At 41.8% G+C, this 20,283-nt stretch overlaps 1 pseudogene; it reads left to right on the top strand.

The window, feature by feature from the left end:
* The first annotated feature begins 298 nt into the window (after window positions 1-298).
* Window positions 299-20,283, top strand: part of LOC149190188 (peptidyl serine alpha-galactosyltransferase-like) — a 93,133-nt pseudogene continuing 73,148 nt past the window's right edge.

Raw genomic sequence — 20,283 nt, 5'->3', positions numbered from 1 at the left:
ACGATTTGTATTATATATGATATTATATTTATATCATATTTCATTTTTTAAATGGTAATATAAGGCAAAGGCATTTTATTGGTGAAGGGCATATTTTAAATTAAAACTTCATTTATTAAAATTTTCAATTGGAGATTTTGTGTGACACAACATGGCAAAAACTCAAAGTGCTCGATTTGAGATCGAGAAGTTCAATGGCAAAAACAACTTCGAGATCTGGAAAGTGAAGATGTATGATCTACTCGTGCAACAAGGCGTGGCGAAGGCACTGTTGGGAAAAGCCAAATAGCCTTACACCATGACAGATGATGAATGGAGTGACTTGGATGAAAGAGCACTGAGCGGCATTCGACTGTGTTTGGCGGATGATGTTTTGTTTAACATCGTGTCAGAAAAAATTGTTGCTGGTTTGTGGACAAAGCTTGAAAAGCTGTACATGACAAAATCCTTAACCAATAGGATTCTTCTGAAGCGACAGTTATACAACTTGCGCATGAAGGAAGGTACGACGATAACTGATCATCTGAATACCTTTAATACTCTCCTGGTGTAGTTAGAAAGTATAGAAGTAAAATTTGAATCAGAAGATAAAGTTGTAACTTTATTATACTCGTTTCCCGAGTCATGGGATCATTTTGTTACTTCTATAAGTCTTAGTTCATCAGACACCCTTGAATTTGATGATGTTGTTGGAGCTCTGTTGTCTGAAGAAACAAGGAAGAGGTCAAATTCAGAAACCTCTACATCAGAAGCAATGATGGTCAGAGGTCATTCTAAAGAAAGACGCTTCAGTAAGCACAACAACTCGCGTTCAAAATCGAAAGGGAAGAAGAGTAAGGTAAAGTGTTGGTTTTGTGGCAAATCGGGACATTTGAAGAAGGACTGTTGGAAGAGATAGCAAACATCCAAAGAAGACTCTTCGACAGAGAAGAAAGAAGCAAACACGACAGATACAGGTTCGGCATCCATTTCAGGTATGAGTGATGAAGTGTTATCAGTTAGTTTGTCTAATCATGATCAACATTGGCTGTTAGATTCTGGTGCGTCAAATCACATGTGCATTCAGAGAGAATGGTTTAAAACTTATAAATAAATCACTAATGGAGTAGTTTACATGGGAAATGATGTCACATGTAACATTGTGGGAATTGGTAGTATCCAGTTTAAAATGTTTGATGGGACAAATAAAATTCTAACTGATGTAAGACATGTACCTAAATTAAGAAAAAACCTTATTTCACTAGGAGTACTAGACAGTAATGGATATAAAACCTTTATTCGAGGTGGAGTAATGAAAGTTTATAAAGGAATTTTACTAGTAATGAAAGCAAAGAAGGTTGGAAATCTTTTTTTGGTTAGAAGGAAGAACATAATCAGATCATGCTTCTACAATATCTAAAAATGACAGTAATTCTATTTGTTTATGGCATCAAAGGTTGGGCCATATGACCGAAAGAGGTTTAAAAATTTTATCTGATCGTAAGTTACTTCCTAGTTTAAAGTCTGTTAAGTTAGATTTTTGCAAACATTGTATATATGGGAAACAAAGCAAGCAGAAGTTTAAAACTGGAAAACATACCAGTAAGGGAATCCTTGATTATATCCATTCTGATGTTTGGGGTCCTTCTCCTACAACCTCATATGGAGTATCATCATATTTTGTATCTTTTATTGATGATTTCTCTAGAAAAGTGTGGGTCTACATGTTAAAGAAGAAGTCTGATGTATTCACAGTTTTCAAATAGTTTAGAGCATTAGTTGAAAACATCACTTGAAGAACCATTAAATGTTTAAGCACTGACAATGGTGGTGAGTTTACTTCAAAGGAATTTGATAATTATTGCAAGGACGCTAGGATCGAAAGATATAAAACCATTGTATATACTCCTCAGCAAAATGGAGTTGTTGAACACATGAACAGGACTCTTTTAGAGAGAGCAAGAAGTATGCGTAGTAACGCCAATTTGCAGAAGGAATTGTGGACAGAAGTTGTTTCTACAACTTGTTATTTGATAAATCGATCACCATCAACTGCAATAGGATGCAAAATTCCTCAAGAGGTATGGAAAGGTCATCCTTGTGATTATTCTAAACTAAAAGTTTTTGGTTGTGATGCATATGCTCTAGTTCCGAAACATCAGCGTTCTAAATTAGATCCTAAATCAAAAAGATATATCTTTGTTGGATATGGTGATGGGACTAAGGGATACAGATTGTGGGATCCTACTACTCACAAGATCATCATTAACAGAGATGTTAAATTTAATGAATCTTCACTTGAAAATCCAAATGTAGATGATAAATTGAAACAGGATAATGTATCTAAGCTTCAACACATTCAGTTTGAAACCAGTTCAAATACTGATGATAGTCAAGATGAACAAGTTTCAGATGTAGATCATGAAGAAGTTCCTACAGATAATAATTAGCAAATTGTGAAAGTACCAGAAACATCTTTAAGGAGGTCCACAAGAATCAAACGTCCTCCTAAAAGGTATGATTATTATGTTACTTCAATTGCTTTAACCACTAATGATGATGAACCTTTGTGCTATCAGGAAGCTGTAGAAGGTTCTAAAAGTGAAAAGTAGAAAGAAGCTATGAAGGACGAGATGATGGCATTAGTCAAGAATGCCACATGGGATCTGGTAGAACTTCCTAAAGACAGAAAAACTATGGGTTGTAAATGGGTTTACAAATTGAAAAGGGGTGTTGATGATACAGAGGACAGGTAAAAACAAGGCTGGTCGCAAAAGTTTTTTCTCAGAAAGCAGGCATTGATTTTCATGAGATATTTGTTGGCATTATGATGCATGTGTTGTACTTGATTGCAACCCACTCATATAAGAACTACAGAAGAGATATCAGATGGGCCATAATACATGGGATGTAGAGCATATTCATCAGGAAAGCCAAGCCATAAGCAAAGAGGCGCAGATGGAGCAAGAGGAGACAAGAGGAGCCATATATATGTATATGTCACATATATATGCCAAAGAAGAGGAGCATACACAGCTATCGGGAGCCTATCGGAGTAAGAAAGGCACTCTCATATGCAAGGAGGTCTTTGGAAGACACTACCAAGCCAGAAGAGCATATCAGGAGCTTATCGGGAGCCATTGGGAGCAACAGACAGAATTATCGGGAGCGCAGACAGAGCCATCGGGAGAACAGAAGCAGTTATCAGGAGCCATTGAGCCATTGGGAGCTTATCGGAGCAATAGAGGCACATTCTCATATATAAAGAGCTTATTGGGAAGAATCAGGCTTATATAACCCTTGGATGCATGCTTAATCATTATCGGGAGTCATCAGGCCATATATGCATGCTTTAACTCTATCGGGAGTTGTTCGGGCGATCAAATCCCATATATGCATTCATTAATACTATCGAGAGGTGTTTGGGTGCTTAAAACCCATATATATATGTATTACATAATAAACAATAACATGTATGCATTTCCCACTTTCGGCGGATAAACACAGTTATATGTGTTAATACATTTATTTCGGCATATATGCGCATCGGTGATTCAGGTATGTAACATCGTTGAAACCTCCAACTTGCATTGGACCCAACGGCATATCGCTTTTGGTTTATAATAATATCGCATCCGCAGTATATCGCAATGCATAAAGGGTTGCCCACCCCAATCCTCCGATTGCGATAAGAGGTGGCGGACCCGATGGAAGCATTAAAGGCAGCATATATTAACATCGCATCCGCGGTAATCGCCCATTTTATAAAGGCTTCCCACATCTAATCGCTGATAGTGATAAAAGGAGCGGACCCGATATATATATAAAACATGGTTAATGGGCATGTCGCATCCGATCCATCGGATCGGAAGTTGGGAATAAGCCATGATACGGGCATGCATTGTTAGCGATGAGGAGCGGACCCAATATATATATATATAGGCTGGTTAATGGGGCATGTCGCATCCGATCCATCGGATCGGCCATCGGCAAATAGACGATGTTATACAGCGATAAGGAGCAGACCCGATATATTATTGTTATGGATGCATTAAGTTTAAAGTCCGCCTTTTTTTGTTTGGACTTGTTTATCGTTTTCCCGCTATTTTTATCACTTAAATCGGTCAAAGCAAGCGAGCCCCAGGATTTCGGATCCTCTAGTTTCGACTCATGGTTTTATCAAAATCGTGACTATATAAGAAGAAAAGAGATCCTTTGGCAATGCATCGAAAAAGGATTGAAGATCTTAAGGAGATATAGATCGGATTTCTTGAGTGGAGCAATTGCAGAATCTAAATCGAGGAGAAAGTGCGCAGATTAGAGATCAAACCGAAGGATCACATGCTTGAAATGGGCAACCCGTAGCAGTAAGTGCAGATATTCTCCGAGAAGGAAATTGTGCAGCCGCAGACACGCATAACACAGAAGTTTCCTTTAACAAAGCTGCATTCATTTAACAGCGTTGCATTCATTTCGTAACTATGCTCTAGCCGCCTCTGCTATTTACTAAAGGGTTCTGAGTGTGCAATATTAAGTGTTTCCTGTGTAGTAATAATGTTTAGCCTCCGTGTGCGCAGCAGTAAGTAAATCCTCTGTTTGGGTCTTGATATCAGCCTCTGTTGACTAGATCGGGTGATAACTGTCATGTATATTGATCTGATGCTTGGGTAATTTTGAAGATTTGTTTATACTTGATTTGCCAAGAAGAAGTTTGTGCAGCTACAGACACTTGCAACATTCTAAGAAGTGATTGATTTGGTTATGTTCATAATGGCTTATCCTTATATGATCTGATGGACTAGATCTGATTGCTGACATGCATACTATCCTTGTAAAGTGTATTGATCTGGTGATTGGGTGATTCAAAAGATTGATTGATTATGTGCTTCAATGATTTTAAAGGGTCCAGTATGAAAATTGGATGAAACGTGGCCTTTCTGATTATCTATTGTGCTTCAGGTGTATCCAGTCTGAAAATGTATGAAACGTGGTACCCGGAGGAAAGAAGATTGTAGGTTGGCGCCTACATACTAGTATCTTAGCTAGTACAAGAGCATTGTAGCAGGTAGCAGCCTGCGTACTAGTAAATGGATCGGCTAGTACAAGATCTATGGGAGTTCTAGCTCTCTGCAGGTAGAAGCCTGCGTACTGGTATAAGACTGCACCAGTACAAAAATATTGTAAAAGGATTTTCTTATTAAGAAGAAGATTGAGATGACTTGTAGCAGGTGGTTTTCTCCCACATTGGGTTTCCACCTTATATCATGGTGTTCATGTGTGTGGCTTATGTGTGATGATCTGTTCTATTTTACTGCACCTGTTTACTGTTAATATGGTTGATAATGTTCTAATGCACTCATTAAGGATCAACTAACTGAATCATAAGAAATTGTGGAAGTAGCATATATAAATCTGAATATGGAAATGAAAAAGTATTATTGATTTGATAATACTGATTCACCCCCCCCCCCTCTCAGTATTATTTCCAACAATATTTTCACCAGTTGTAAAAATTGTTTCAATTCGAATTGTGTTAGCATTAGTTGCTTTACTTGATTTAGAATTACAACAACTAGATGTTAAAACTGCATTTTTACATGGAGATTTAGATGAGGAGATTTACATGGAACAACCGGAAGGGTTTGTTCCAAATCTCAACAAGAATTTTTTCTGCAAACTTAAGAAATCATTGTATGGTCTGAAGCAGTTGCCTCGACAATGGTACAAGAAATTTGATTCTTTCATGATGAGTCAAAACTATATAAGAAGTGAATATGATCATTGTGTTTACTTTAAGAAATTAAGTAATGGCATGTTCGTTATCTTAGTGTTGTATGTTGACGATATGCTTTTAGCAAGCAAAAGCATAACAGAGATCAACAGGTTAAAGGCTCAGATGGCTAGGACATTTGATATGAAAGATCTAGGAGCAGCAAGACAGATTTTGGGCATGGAGATTTTCAGAGACAGGTGATGAGCCCCAATTTTTGGTAACAATTTGGGCTCATTTGGCCTACTTACCTTGCTCAACCCTTCATCTTTTATCACTTATGCATCATTTCTTAGTATATTCGTGTTATTTGTAGGAAGAAGGGCAGGCATTATTCCTATGTGACTAATACATGATGATTTCAGGTGTTTTTGACATTAAATGGAGCAAAGACCACGCAGGAGGAGACAAGGAGACAGCAAAGGTGGCATTGCAGGTTTATAGGGAGGTTGTCCACAGTATTGAATGACCTCCCTCGTGATCTCCACCCCAACTCCAAGCTCCAACAGCTATCCCCACCGAGCTAAAAGGCAGCCAACGGATTCTACAGGAACAGCAGTTTACTTTTAGTTGGACAGCCGAGCTCCACTAATTGAGGAAGCCAGCTTGATCCTCATCATGTATAAATATTGAGGCCGTAGCCTTTGATAGGAGCTTTTTGAACTTTTGAACTACTGTTGCAATTTCTAAGTACGAGCTACAGCTCGGTTTTTGCTTTTTGTAAGCCAGTTTTAGCATGTTGTTAGACTCATGATTATTCAATAAAGGCAGGCAGCTTTGGATTCAATTCTGAGTTCTTAAGGGAGCTATAGCTCTCAGGTTAGGGCCCAACCTGAGAGCAATAGACCTCCTTTTCCTTGTATTGTTACTTGTCTTTCCTTTCAGCACTTCATTTCTTTGCTTTGACATGCATTTGAAAAACACAGTCTGCTGATTTAATTTCTTTAATGTGATTGAGTAGGATTAGTTTATGGTTAAAGTGCTTCCAGCAGCTTAGATTAGAGTAGGAGGATTAGCATTCATTAGAGCTCCGAGAAAAGGTTGATAGTGCACTCACTGCCATCTATGTTTAGAGATTGGGGGTGTAGATCGTACCAACCACCAAAAAAACGCAGTCTTATACGCTCATGCAAGCTGCAACACAGTCATTTCAATTGTAGATCCATCCATGCATTCTGATCTTGAGCAATACTCCTTCGTTCCAACACCATGCACGATTTCTCTCTGAAGTTTACATTGTTGTTCGATGGTTTAATAACACAGTTAGAATAGGTGGATGAATTCTCGGTTTTGTGCTAGACATAGAGGATTTGTTCCATTTACACTGCGCAGCATTGCTCTATTATCTTCCTCTTCTTCTCAACCGCGCCTAAGCCACCTGCTTAACCTTTGTTCAGCTCGTTTGCCTTCCAACCCCTCTATTGTTCACGTAGCTCCATCTTTTCGACTTTTCATTGCTTCCACCCTTCTATCCACCAACCAACTTTACCCACTCTTTCTCCATCTAATCTCTCTGTCCCTGAGCCATCACAAGCTCCCTTTTCATCCTACCTATCCACCCATACAGCTCCTCGAATCCTCCATCACCCAAAACTCCAACCGCAGCACATCCTGTAGAAGTTAGCAGACTTCTTGTAGAAATCCCGAGTTTCCTGTAGGATCCCCTGCAGACATCCTGTAGAAGCCTGCAACCTCGGTTGCCAAGCACCTGAACGTTGTGGACTTCCGTGGAATGATGTTAGAGATCCCCTGGAACCTCTCCTAGCCTTCATGACCTTTTTCCAGCCTTCCTTCCCTCCGAACTACCCCTGCACAGTCAAAACCTAATAAGAAACAAAGTCATAATAACTCCAACCACTTAAGCAAAAATACAAAAATGTGTTCTCTTCAATGAAAGTAGTTTAAATTCATGCATCTCATCTCACTAGAATTAATGGCATCATTTCTAGAAGTTTTCACTCCCACCATTGCATCATAGAGATTAAACTAGTCAGATTAGGGTTTACTAGGGTTTCCATGTTTGGTTGGCTTTCAGTTCATTCTTGCAAAGTAGGTTAATTTCCTTTAAGATAGCCTTCGTCCATCATCTAGAAAGCTTCTTCTGAGAACATATAGAAGTTGGCTTGAGCCCTAGCGGACTTGTGCCAGCTGACCAAGTGACAGCTGCGACAAGAGCTAGTACTTGTGCATACAGCACCGTCGCTTCCAAGTTTGTTACGAACTACCGGGTTGATAAAATTAGAGATAGGAAGCTCCAGGAGTTGTAGCATTATTGCTACAATACTGGAGCCCACCAACAGGAGCAATGGTAAGCTGTGGCTATCACAACAAAAGTATATTGAGAAAATAATCTTGAGGTTTGCTATGAACAATGTGAAGCCTGTTTCAGTCCTTTTAGCTTCCCATTTTAAGCTTTCTTCAATTTTATGTCCCAATACAAATGAATAAAAAGAATATATGTCTCGAATTCCATATGCCAATGTAGTGGGTTGTTTGATGTATGCGATGGTTTGTACTCGACCAAATATTTCACATGCAGTTGGGGTTGTCAGCAGGTATATGGAAAATCCAGGAAAAGAACACTAGTCAGCAGTGAAATGGGTGCTTTGGTATCTGAGAGGCACAAGTGATTACTGTATCACTTATAACAGGAGTAGTGAATTTGTTTGCGGATATGTTGATTCCGAGGATGACTTGATTGAGACCTTGATCCAGAATCCACCTCCAGTGCACTATCCTTAGAGAAATTGGTGGAGGATGCCCAAGCCAGCACCTTAGTGGATCTTTGTACAACCAACCCTGTCACTCCCAGAGTCAAGAATGTGGAGTTCGTCCCTGAGAGAACGTTAAAGATCAGCTCCTCCCTATCTCCTTCCCAGGAAAAGGAGTTGTGTAGCCTGTTGGCCAGTCACCTAGATGCTTTTGCTTGGAGCTATAAGGAGATGAAAGGAGTCCATCCCTCGGTCTGTACCCATCACATATACATCAAGGAGGATTGTAAACCGGTTAGGCAACCTCAGAGGAGAATGAACCCAGCCCTTAAGGACATTGTCAAGGAAGAATTGCAAAAACTATTGGATGCCGGATTCATTTACCCCATCTCAGATAGTGAATGGGTGTCCCCTCTGGTGTTGGTTCCCAAGAAGAATGGGAAGTGGAGAATCTGTGTGGACTACCGAGAACTGAACAAAGCTACCAAGAAAGACCATTTCCCTCTACCTTTCATAGATCAAGTGTTGGATGGACTGGCAGGAAAGAAGTTCTTCTCTTTCCTGGATGGGTTTAGCGGGTACAACCAAATCCAAATCAGCCCGGAAGACCAAGATAAGACCACCTTCACTTGTCCTTGGGGTACATTTTCCTATCGAGTTCTTCCCTTTGGGCTATGCAATGCTCCTGCTACCTTCCAGAGAGCTGTCTTGAGCATCTTCTCGAAGCTGGTCCATGATGCGGTGGAAATCTATATGGATGACTTCACTCCTTATGGGTCCAACTTCCAGGAAGCATTGTCCAATCTGGGAAAGGTCCTAACCAAATGCATTGAGATGAACCTGTCCCTTAGTCCTGAAAAATGTGAATTCCTGATGACTAAAGGGACTGTGCTAGGCCATACCATTTCTTGCCAAGGGTTACAGGTGGATCCTAACAAAATTGCTCTCATCAAGAAGGTTCCACCTCCTCAAATGGTAAGGGATGTTCGGAGTTTCTTAGGATTAGCAGGGTATTACAGGAGATTCATTAAAGACTTCAGCAAGCTAGCCTCGCCATTGTTTGGCTTGTTGGCAAAAGATGTGGAGTTTAAATGGACTGACGATTGCCAGAGGGCTTTGAATGAATTGAAGGACAAGTTGGTGTCAGCCCCAATCTTGAGAGGTCCAAACTGGGCCCTACCTTTCCACATCCACACTGATGCCTCAAACAAAGCCATAGGTGCAGCTTTAGGACAAGTTGAACAGAAACTTCCATATGCCATTTACTTTGTTAGCAAAAACTTGTCCAAAGCTGAACTCAATTACACTGTAACTGAGAAAGAATTTTTGGCTGTGGTCCATGCACTGAACAAGTTCCGACATTATATCACTGGCTACCAAACATTTGTACATACAGACCATGCTGCAATTAGATATTTAATGAATAAACCAGATGTGAATGCTCGTATTATTAGATGGTTACTTTTGTTGCAGCAGTTTGATTTGACCATTGTTGACAAACCAGGTAAAGAAAATGTTGTTGCTGATTTTTTATCTAGATTGGATTTGTCTGCAGATGAGGATGGAACAGTGGATGACCAGATGCCCGATGAACATCTGTTTGCTATCTCAGCACTCTCTCCATGGTTTGCTGATATAGCAAACTACCTTGTTTCAGCACAGTTCCCTCCGCACCTATCTTCAAGAGAGAAGAGCAGAATCATCAGAAAAAGTGCCTCATTTACTTGGATCGGGGGCAATCTGTTCAAGCTTGACCCCAATCAGATCTTAAGGCGTTGTGTAAGGGAGGAGGAAGTCTTTGATATCCTCCTCACCTGTCATGATGGGCCTTGTGGAGGACATTTTGCAGCAAAGAGGACTGCCTTCAAAATCCTGCAGGCAGGCTACTATTGGCCCACACTTCATCAAGATGTCAGAAGATATATCAGCCAATGTGACCAATGCCAAAGAATGGGGAAACCGACTCAAAGGGATGAGATGCCTCTCCAACCTCAAGTGACTCTTGAGCCATTTGAGAAGTGGGGTATGGACTTTGTGGGTCCAATCAACCCTCCTTCAAGGCAAAGGTCTTACATCATTGTGTGTACTGACTACCTGACAAAGTGGGCAGAGACTAAAGCAATCAAAGCAGCAACAGAAGAAAAGGTGGCCGAGTTATTAAGAGAAAACATCTTCTACAAGTTTGGCTACCCAAGAGAGCTGGTCACCGATCAAGGGAGCCAGTTCACATCCAACCTGGTTGAAGACTTACTAGCTCATCACAAGATCAAGCATAGGACTTCCACCCCCTATCACCCTCAAGCAAATGGGCAGGTGGAAGTCACCAATAGAGCATTAGAAGGGATCTTGACTAAGGTGGTGAGCAGCAGCAGAAAAGACTGGGCAGATCGCCTGGTTGAGGCCACATGGGCTTACAACACTACCTGGAAGACCACCACCGGCTTCACACCTTATGAGCTGGTCTATGGGAAGAAAGCTTTGCTGTCCATTGAGTTTGAGTACAACACTTTGAGGATGGCAGCTCAGCTAGATCTAGATCTCAGCCATGCACAACAAGAAAGGTTATTGCAGCTGAATGGACTGGACGAGCACCAGATGCAGGCCCTCCTTCACTCAGAATTGGTTCAACTGCAGAGGAAGGTGTGGCATGACCAACATCTCCATGACAAGCAATTCCAGCCGGGAGATTGGGCCTTGTTGTATGACTCCAGATACAAAGATTTCAAGGGGAAGCTGAGAACCAGATGGCTAGGACCATATGCAATGGAAAAATGCCATGACAATGGATCTGTTCTTATTCGAACCATTGATGAGGAAGCCATCCCCATGCTTGTCAATGGGCATCGCTTGAAGATCTATAGGAAGCCTCTCTCAAGACAAGAGTTCATCAAAACTATGGAGAAATCAGTGATGGTCATAGAGAAGGGTTCTGCCTCTGCTTTGGGCATACCCTGAAAGATCTAAAAAAAAAAAAAAATAATAATAATAATAATAAAGATCCTTGGGTGAAAACCTCTCTGAGGCGCCCAAGGCAGGTGGTAGGGGTGAAAACCTCATTGAGGCGCCCCTATTGTCTTTCAAAAAAAAAAAAGAGATTCGAAAAGATCCTTGAGTGAAAACCTCTCTGAGGCGCTTAAGGCAGATGGCAAGGGTGAAAACCTCATTGAGGCGCCCCTGTTGTCTTTCAAAAAAAAAAAAAAACAATAAGCAAAAAAGACAAGGACAGCAAAGTTCATAATGTAAAATTGCATGCAGGTTGCAGGTGTTCTATGGAGGAGAGGAAGCCTCTCAACTCAGAGCCAAGGATCCTTATCCTGCTGTCAGGAGACCTCACCAGCACCTCCTCCAAGAATACTCCTTTTCTCCAAGGTATGTGCACAATTTCATCACGGCTTGAGTCTTCTACAGGAAGATGTAGATTTTCTACACGAAGATGCAGATTTTCTATAGGAAGATGCAGACTTTCTACAGGAAACGCAAACTTTCTACAGGAAGCTCTGTATTTCTACAGGAAACTTCCTGTAGAAGTTCGGGACGGCCCAGAATTCATTCTATGAGGAGATCTAACGACTAAGGATTGGTTTGGACGCATGCAAGCTACTGTTGTCACCCTTGCACACTGCTGTCACATCGTCCTACCACCCTTGTCGACATGCAACGAAGTTACCTGCACCAGCAAAGCAGATCGTTGAGTTATCAAAGAGAAAGCAATTTTTAAGATAAAAAATGCTAAGATTCCATACCATATCCATCCCAGCCATCCACGAGCTCAAGAAGCGTGATCGTGAGGCCAAATCCTTCGTCGTGCAGCATGCACCCGAGGAGGAAGAACTGTTACAAGACATCCTGCGGGAGTCCTGTAACAGTTAAGCCCGCTAGAGTGTACACCAATCACAGCGCTGGCCATATGCAATGAAAACGCAGGCGCATGCAGCCACAGCATCCAATCCATCGTCGGCAGCCTGTAAACATGAACCTCCGGGCCTGCGCAAATTCATCAGCGGCAACCGAATCCACTCATCATCGTCCAAAAACCGAAAAATCGTGTTGCGGCCGCACAGGTAAGTGTCTCGACCCTTTCTTCCGTCAGATTGCATGAATTTTACTTTGAATTGTTTGCAAAGTGTGAAGAGAATGGGTTGAGCGGCTGTATGGCCAGTTGACTGGCCACGTCGACCAGTTAATGGTCTAGTCAGATGTTTGGGTGGTGGCCATGACAAAAAGAAATGGGCAGTACACACGTGAGAGCAATCCCGTCGGGAAAAACGAATTTAGCAGAAGAGACGGTGGCGGATCTGCATGGGGATGATGCGGCAGTAAGTGAACTCGCAGGCAAATGATGGGACGATGTCATCCAACGGTCCGGCGGGGACAGCTCACCCCCGCGCCACGGATTCCACCGATTCAAATCTAATTAGCTAGATCGCCCCATGCATTTATCATTCACCGTTTGGAACTCGAGTGATCATCCGAATCCCTCTGCAGTTCGAAACCCTGAGCCTTTGGCTATCAGAACGCCTGTGAAGCAACCCCGAGAGCGCAGACCAACTGCAGTCTTTCCCAGAAATCACGCGCTGCTCCTACAGGAAAGTTGTTTCTACAGGAAGGCGGGTTCCTCACGTCAAAAGGTGGCAGATAAAAAGGTAAACATGAACTCTCCATGCAATTGGCTTTTGAAGGTGGCAGAATCGTCGTCTATAGTCTGGTCGTAGGAAATTGTTGCAATTGTTGTCTGTTGTGCATAAACTGTCGTCCTACAGGATGTCAGTGTAATTAAGCTGTGTTAAGGTCCTCAGAGATAAGCTTCGTGGATTATGTGCATGACAGAAGCGTAATTCTACGCTCTGTCTCAGTAGACCAAATTTCTTCCGCATTTGCCACCTCTAGTTAAAGCAACAGTTTTTATCATGCCGGGTGGGTTTATTAGACGGGAACCCACTGATTCAACAAAGTTAAGAGAAAACCAGGAGGTGGTGGAGCTCTTCACACGAGCACAATGGATATCCTTCTGTGACAAATTGCAGGGTTATGACGACGAAGTGGCAGAAGAATTTTTACAAGCTCTGAGGCCGAAATCCAAAACATTGGCCACCGTGAACTTCAGGGGCCTAAGCCTCAAGCTCACCCCACAATATATCAGTCGAATTACTGAACTTCCAATGGGTTTGCCATGGGATAAGGAAGAAAGGAAGTTGAGCCAACAGGCCAAGAAAGAATTCTTTCCCCCAGAGGAGGAATTCTCGGAGGACAAAAATGGGGTGCGTAGAACCAGTTTACTGCCACCATGGAATGAAGTTAGCCTGCAGATCATGAAGTATATAACCTGTGAAGGCCGTTTTAGCATTGTGTACGGGTATCACTTTAGGTTGCTCACTGAATTGAGGCACCAGATTGATCTTCCTGTAGAAAATAAACTGAGCATCCCTTATTTCCTGCTACAGTCTCTAATTGAGTGTGCCACAAAGTTAAAAGAAGGCATACCAGACCAGGTAGCCCACCATGGATTGATCAAACTTCTCGTGGAGGATGCGCTTCATTCATATAAGGTTCCTCTCTCATGGGAAGCATTCAGAAATTTGACAAGAGATGGAGACATAAGGATGTTGACCGAGGAAAGTGGTTCCTCCAGCAGTGAGGAGAAAGAATCAGTGGCCGTGGGAAAGAAAGAAACAGGCCAGAAGACCCCGACCACAGTACAGAAGAAAGAGCAAAAGAAGAGGCATGAGAAAAAGGACGACAAAGAAAAAGATGACACACCCATCTTGACAGCAAGAGAGAAAAGGTTGCAAGGCAGAGTGGACAAGGCTGAGAAGGTCCACATCAGCAAAAGTACCTCATCAGCACCCGCAACCAAACCAAAAAGCAAAACCCATGCAGCAAAGCAAACCAAGGCGGCAACATCTGTTTCTACAGGAAAGCCGAAATCTGCTTCTACAGGAAGCCCGAAAATTATTGAAAAAGGGTCTTCTACAGGAAGCCCGAAAATTACCAAAACAGGGTCTTCTACAGGAAGCCCGAAAATTACCAAAACAGGGTCTTCTACAGGAAGCCCGAAATTGGCTAAAACAAGGTCTTCTATAGGAAGCCCTGAAAGAGTGAAACCCAAGGAGAAGAAAGCTGATATTCGTGAAAGGGAGGCAGCAGCTGTGTTGGCCGCCCTCAGCACGCCACCTAAGCCAAAAGAGAAGCGAAAGAGGGAGACCCCTCTATACTTTGAAGCTCGAAGAAGTGCGAGAATAAAGACGGGCAAGCCACAGCCCCCATCCAGCAGCCAAATCACTACAGGGGATGCCCCTACTTCACCCAGTGAGAGGTCCCCCTCGAAGATATCGGTCACCTACGAGAGGGGGAGCCCAAAAACAACTACTTGGAAAGGAAGGGTAGACCAATCGACTTCAAAAGCCCAGCTCAAGGTCAAGGAAACAGAGAAGAGGGAAGGAGCGGCACCCTCATCGCCACCAAGGGCAGAACAGGCAGAGCCACCAAGAGTAGGAAAGAAAGAGCGTATTCCGGAGCCTAGTTCTCGGCCAAGGACAAGGAGCTAGGGCAAAATTGCTCAAGGATGAGCAAATATTTTAGCTGGGGGTGATGATGAGCCCCAATTTTTGGTAACAATTTGGGCTCATTTGGCCTACTTACCTTGCTCAACCCTTCATCTTTTATCACTTATGCATCATTTCTTGGTATATTCGTGTTATTTGTAGGAAGAAGGGCAGGCATTATTCCTATGTGACTAATACATGATGATTTCAGGTTTTTTTGACATTAAATGGAGCAAAGACCACGCAGGAGGAGACAAGGAGACAACAAAGGTGGCATTGCAGGTTTATAGGGAGGTTGTCCACAGTCTTGAATGACCTCCCTCGTGATCTCCACCCCAACTCCGAGCTCCAACAGCTATCCCCACCGAGCTAAAAGGCAGCCAACGGATTCTACAGGAACAGCAGTTTACTTTTAGTTGGACAGCCGAGCTCCACTAATTGAGGAAGCCAGCTTGATCCTCATCATGTATAAATATTGAGGTCGTAGCCTTTGATAGGAGCTTTTTGAACTTTTGAACTACTGTTGCGATTTCTAAGCACGAGCTACAGCTCGGTTTTTGCTTTTTGTAAGCCAGTTTTGGCATGTTGTTAGACTCATGATTATTCAATAAAGGTAGGCAGCTTTGGATTCAATTCTGAGTTCTTAAGGGAGCTATAGCTCTTAGGTTAGGGCCCAACTTGAGAGCAATAGACCTCCTTTTCCTTGTATTGTTACTTGTCTTTCCTTTCATCACTTCATTTCTTTGCTTTGACATGCATTTGAAAAACACAGTCTGCTGATTTAATTTCTTTAATGTGATTGAGTAGGATTAGTTTATGGTTAAAGTTCTTCTAGCAGCTTAGATTAGAGTAGGAGGATTAGCATTCATTAGAGCTCCGAGAAAAGGTTGATAGTGCACTCACTGCCATCTCTGTTTAGAGATTGGGGGTGTAGACCGTACCAACCACCAAAAAAACGCAGTCTTATACGTTCATGCAAGCTGCAACACAGTCATTTCAATTGTAGATCCATCCATGCATTCTGATCTTGAGCAATACTCCTTCGTTCCAACACCATGCACGATTTCTCTCTGAAGTTTACATTGTTGTTCGATGGTTTAATAACACAGTTAGAATAGGTGGATGAATTCTCGGTTTTGTGCTAGACATAGAGGATTTGTTCCATTTACACTGCGCAACATTGTTCTATTATCTTCCTCTTCTTCTCAACCGTGCCTAAGCCACCTGCTTAACCTCTGTTCAGCTCGTTTGCCTTCCAACCCCTCTACTATTCACTTAGCTCCATCTTTTCGACTTTTCATTGCTTCCACCCTTCTATCCACCAACCAACTTTACCCACTCTTTCTCCATCTGATCTCTCTGTCCCTGATCCATCACAAGCTCCCTTTTCATCCTACCTATCCACCCATACAGCTCCTCGACTCCTCCATCACCCAAAACTCCAACCGCAGCACATCCTGTAGAAGTTAGCAGACTTCCTGTAGAAATCCCGAGTTTCCTGTAGGATCCCCTGCAGACATCCTGTAGAAGCTTGCAAACTCGGTTGCCAAGCACCTGAACGTTGTGGACTTCCGTCGAATGATGTTAGAGATCCCCTGGAACCTCTCCTAGCCTTCATGACCTTTTTCCAGCCTTCCTTCCCTCCGAACTACCCCTGCACAGTCAAAAACTAATAAGAAACAAAGTCATAATAACTCCAACCACTTAAGCAAAAATACAAAAATGTGTTCTCTTCAATGAAAGTAGTTTAAATTCATGCATCTCATCTCACTAGAAGTAATGGCATCATTTCTAGAAGTTTGCACTCCCACCATTGCATCATAGAGATTAAACTAGTCAGATTAGGGTTTACTAGGGTTTCCATGTTTGGTTGGCTTTCAGTTCATTCTTGCAAAGTAGGTTAATTTCCTTTAAGATAGCCTTCGTCGATCATCTAGAAAGCTTCTTCTGAGAACATATAGAAGTTGGCTTGAGCCCTAGCGGACTTGTGCCAGCTGACCAAGTGACAGCTGCGACAAGAGCTAGTACTTGTGCATACAGCACCGTCGCTTCCAAGTTTGTTACGAACTACCGGGTTGATAAAATTAGAGATAGGAAGCTCCAGGAGTTGTAGCATTATTGCTACAATACTGGAGCCCACCAATAGGAGCAATGGTAAGTTGTGGCTATTACAACAGAAGTATATTGAGAAAATAATCTTGAGGTTTGCTATGAACAATGTGAAGCCTGTTTCAGTCCTTTTAGCTTCCCATTTTAAGCTTTCTTCAATTTTATGTCCCAATACAAATGAATAAAAAGAATATATGTCTCGAATTCCATTTGCCAATGTAGTAGGTTGTTTGATGTATGCGATGGTTTGTACTCGACCAAATATTTCACATGCAGTTGGGGTTGTCAGCAGGTATATGGAAAATCTAGGAAAAGAACACTAGTCAGCAGTGAAATGGGTGCTTTGGTATCTGAGAGGCACAAGTGATTACTGTATCACTTATAACAGGAGTAGTGAATTTGTTTGCGGATATGTTGATTCCGATTTTGCAAGTGATTTGGATAAGAGAAGGTCAACATCAAGGTATGTCTTTACTCTTGCAGGTTGAGCTATTAGCTGGATGTCAAAGCTACAGAACATTGTTGCTTTATCCACTACTGAAGCAGAATACATAGCTGCTTCACATGCTTGCAAAGAAGCGATTTGGTTGAAAGGTTTGTTTGGTGAGTTTGGTGTTGGCATTATGGCATTATGGACATGTGTTGAACTTGATGGCAACCCTCTCATAGACGGACATTTCTCTTATATACATCTTGATGGGGACAAGAAGAGCCAAGAGGAGAGAAGAGGGGCCATTTACATATGTTTATCGGAACCATTGAGCCATTGGGAGCTTATCGGAGCAATAGAGGCTCTTTCTCATATATATGCTTATTGGGAGGTATCGGGCTTATTAAAACCCATATATGCATGCATTAATATTATCGGGAGGTGTTTGGGCGCTTAAAACCCATATATATATATATATATATATATATATCTATATATATATATATATATATATATATATATATATATATATATGTATGTATTATATAATAAACAATAGCATTTCCCCCTTTCGAAGAATAAACATAGTTATATGTGTTAATACATATATATCGGCATATATGCGCATCGAGGGTTCGGGTATGTAACACCATTGAAACCTCTGATTGCGAGCGGACCCGATGGCATATCAAATTTGGTTTATAATAATATCGCATCCGCAGTTCGGCATATATGCACGTCGGGGGTTCGGCTATGTGACTTCGTTGAAACCTCCGATTGCGAGCGGACCCGATGGCATATCAAATTTGGCTTATAATAATATCGCATCTGCAGTTTGGCATATATGCGCGTCGGGGGTTCGGCTATGTGACTTCGTTGAAACCTCCGATTGCGAGCGGACCCGATGGTGGCATCAAACATGTTTTATAACAATATCGCATCCGCAGTGTATCGCAATACATAAAGGGTCGCCCACCCCAATCCTTCGATTGCGATAAGAGGGGCAGACCCGATAGAGGGATTAAAGGCATCATATATCTCATCCGCGTTAGTCGCCCATTTTATAAAAGCCTCCCTCATCTAATCGCTGATAGCGATAAGGAGCGGACCCGATATATTATTGATATGAGTGCATTCAATTAAAAGTCTGCCTCTTCGCCCGTTTGGACCGTTTTCATTGTTTTCCCGCTTAAGCTCTTTTCTTAAGAGATCGGTCAAAACAGTTGCACCCCAGGTTTTCGGATCCTCTGGTTTCGATTCTTGGTATTATCAAAAGCGTGAATATATAAAGAAAAGGGGATCCTGCGGCAAAGTATCGATCACGAATGGAAGATCTCAAGGGAGAATTGATTATTTGATTGGCATTCTTGTGACCGGTAAAGGAGCAATTACTGAATCTGAATTAAGGAGAATGCGCGCAGAACAGAGAAAAGGATCGCAGGCTTAAAGTTCAGACATTTCTTCGAGAGAAATCACATTGCTTCGGGTGTATTGCAGTTCAGGTTTTGGGTGCGCATATTGGGTTTGTTTTGTGTCTAGCCTCCTGGTGCACTGTTATATGTATATCCTCTGCATTGTAAACAACCTCTGTTATTAATAGGTGACCAGATCAGATATTTGTTTATATTTTGATCTAGTGCTCGGGTGGCGCTTGGGTGATTTTGAAAGATCTAAGAATATATATGTTGATCTGATGCCTGGGTAATTCTGAAGATTTGTTTATACTTGATGACCATTCGATCTTCTTGGATCCAGTCTGAAAATTAATGAAACGTGGTCCTTGAACAAAGTAGGGGGTTGTAGCTCCCTTCCAGGAGAGACTGGAAAACGAGAGAGGGTTGTAGCTCTCTGCAGGTTGCAGCCTGCGTACTGGTAAAGGACTGCACCAGTACAAATTCATTGTAAAAGAAATTCTATTTGAAAGAAGATAGAGACATATTGCAGCAGGTGGTTTTCACCCACATTGGGTTTCCACCTTATATCTGGTGTTCCGTTGTGTGACAATCTATTTTTAACTGTTCTTGTTCATCACTTTATGGTACTGACATACAAGTTAATTATCAATTTCGGAAAAATAATTTAAAGCATAAATCTGGATGGTTTATTGAAAAGAAATTAATAATACTGATTCACCCCCCCCCCCCCTCTCAGTATTATTTCCAACATTTGGTAGGTTACAGGACAACATCAAGTTATTTTGTGATAGTCAAAGTGCAATTCATTTGGCTAAGAATCCGACCTATCATAGTAAATCAAAGCATATACCTATCAAGTACCATTTTGTAAGACAGGTTATCACTGAAAGGGGATTCTCTCTTGAAAAAGTGCATACAAAGGAAAACAGTGCAGACATGTTCACGAAACCAGTTTTGTTAGAGAAGCTATGTTGGTGTCTGACTTCTCTTGGCTTGCAGAAAAGATAAAATAATAATGGAACAGGGTATTAGGCTAATTGTTGTCAAGGTGGAGATTGTTGAGATTTTATGTTAATTAAATTTGGAAAAAATCTCATGAATGTGACAACAATAGGATTTGTTGTTAAATTAGCTCCATTTATTCCTGATGAGGAGTTATTGCATGTTGTGAGTGAATTTATGATTCAGTTTTCTACTCCCAGCTATAAAAATGTAAGCCCGTAGAGGATATGTGTGATGAGAAGGTGTGAGGAATTCCGTTGTTGTAATCTCCTGTTGAGTAATAAGATTGTCGATGCCTCTGTTTGGTGGACGTAGCCCAGATTGG

Source organism: Pinus tabuliformis, chromosome 3_1 (assembly GCF_031772625.1).
Source record: "Pinus tabuliformis cultivar Carrire ecotype Pingquan chromosome 3_1, CPIR1, whole genome shotgun sequence".
Lineage (NCBI taxonomy): Eukaryota > Viridiplantae > Streptophyta > Pinopsida > Pinales > Pinaceae > Pinus > Pinus tabuliformis.
The sequence above is the reverse complement of the archived record's forward strand: the minus strand, read 5'-3'. Positions and strand labels throughout refer to the sequence as shown.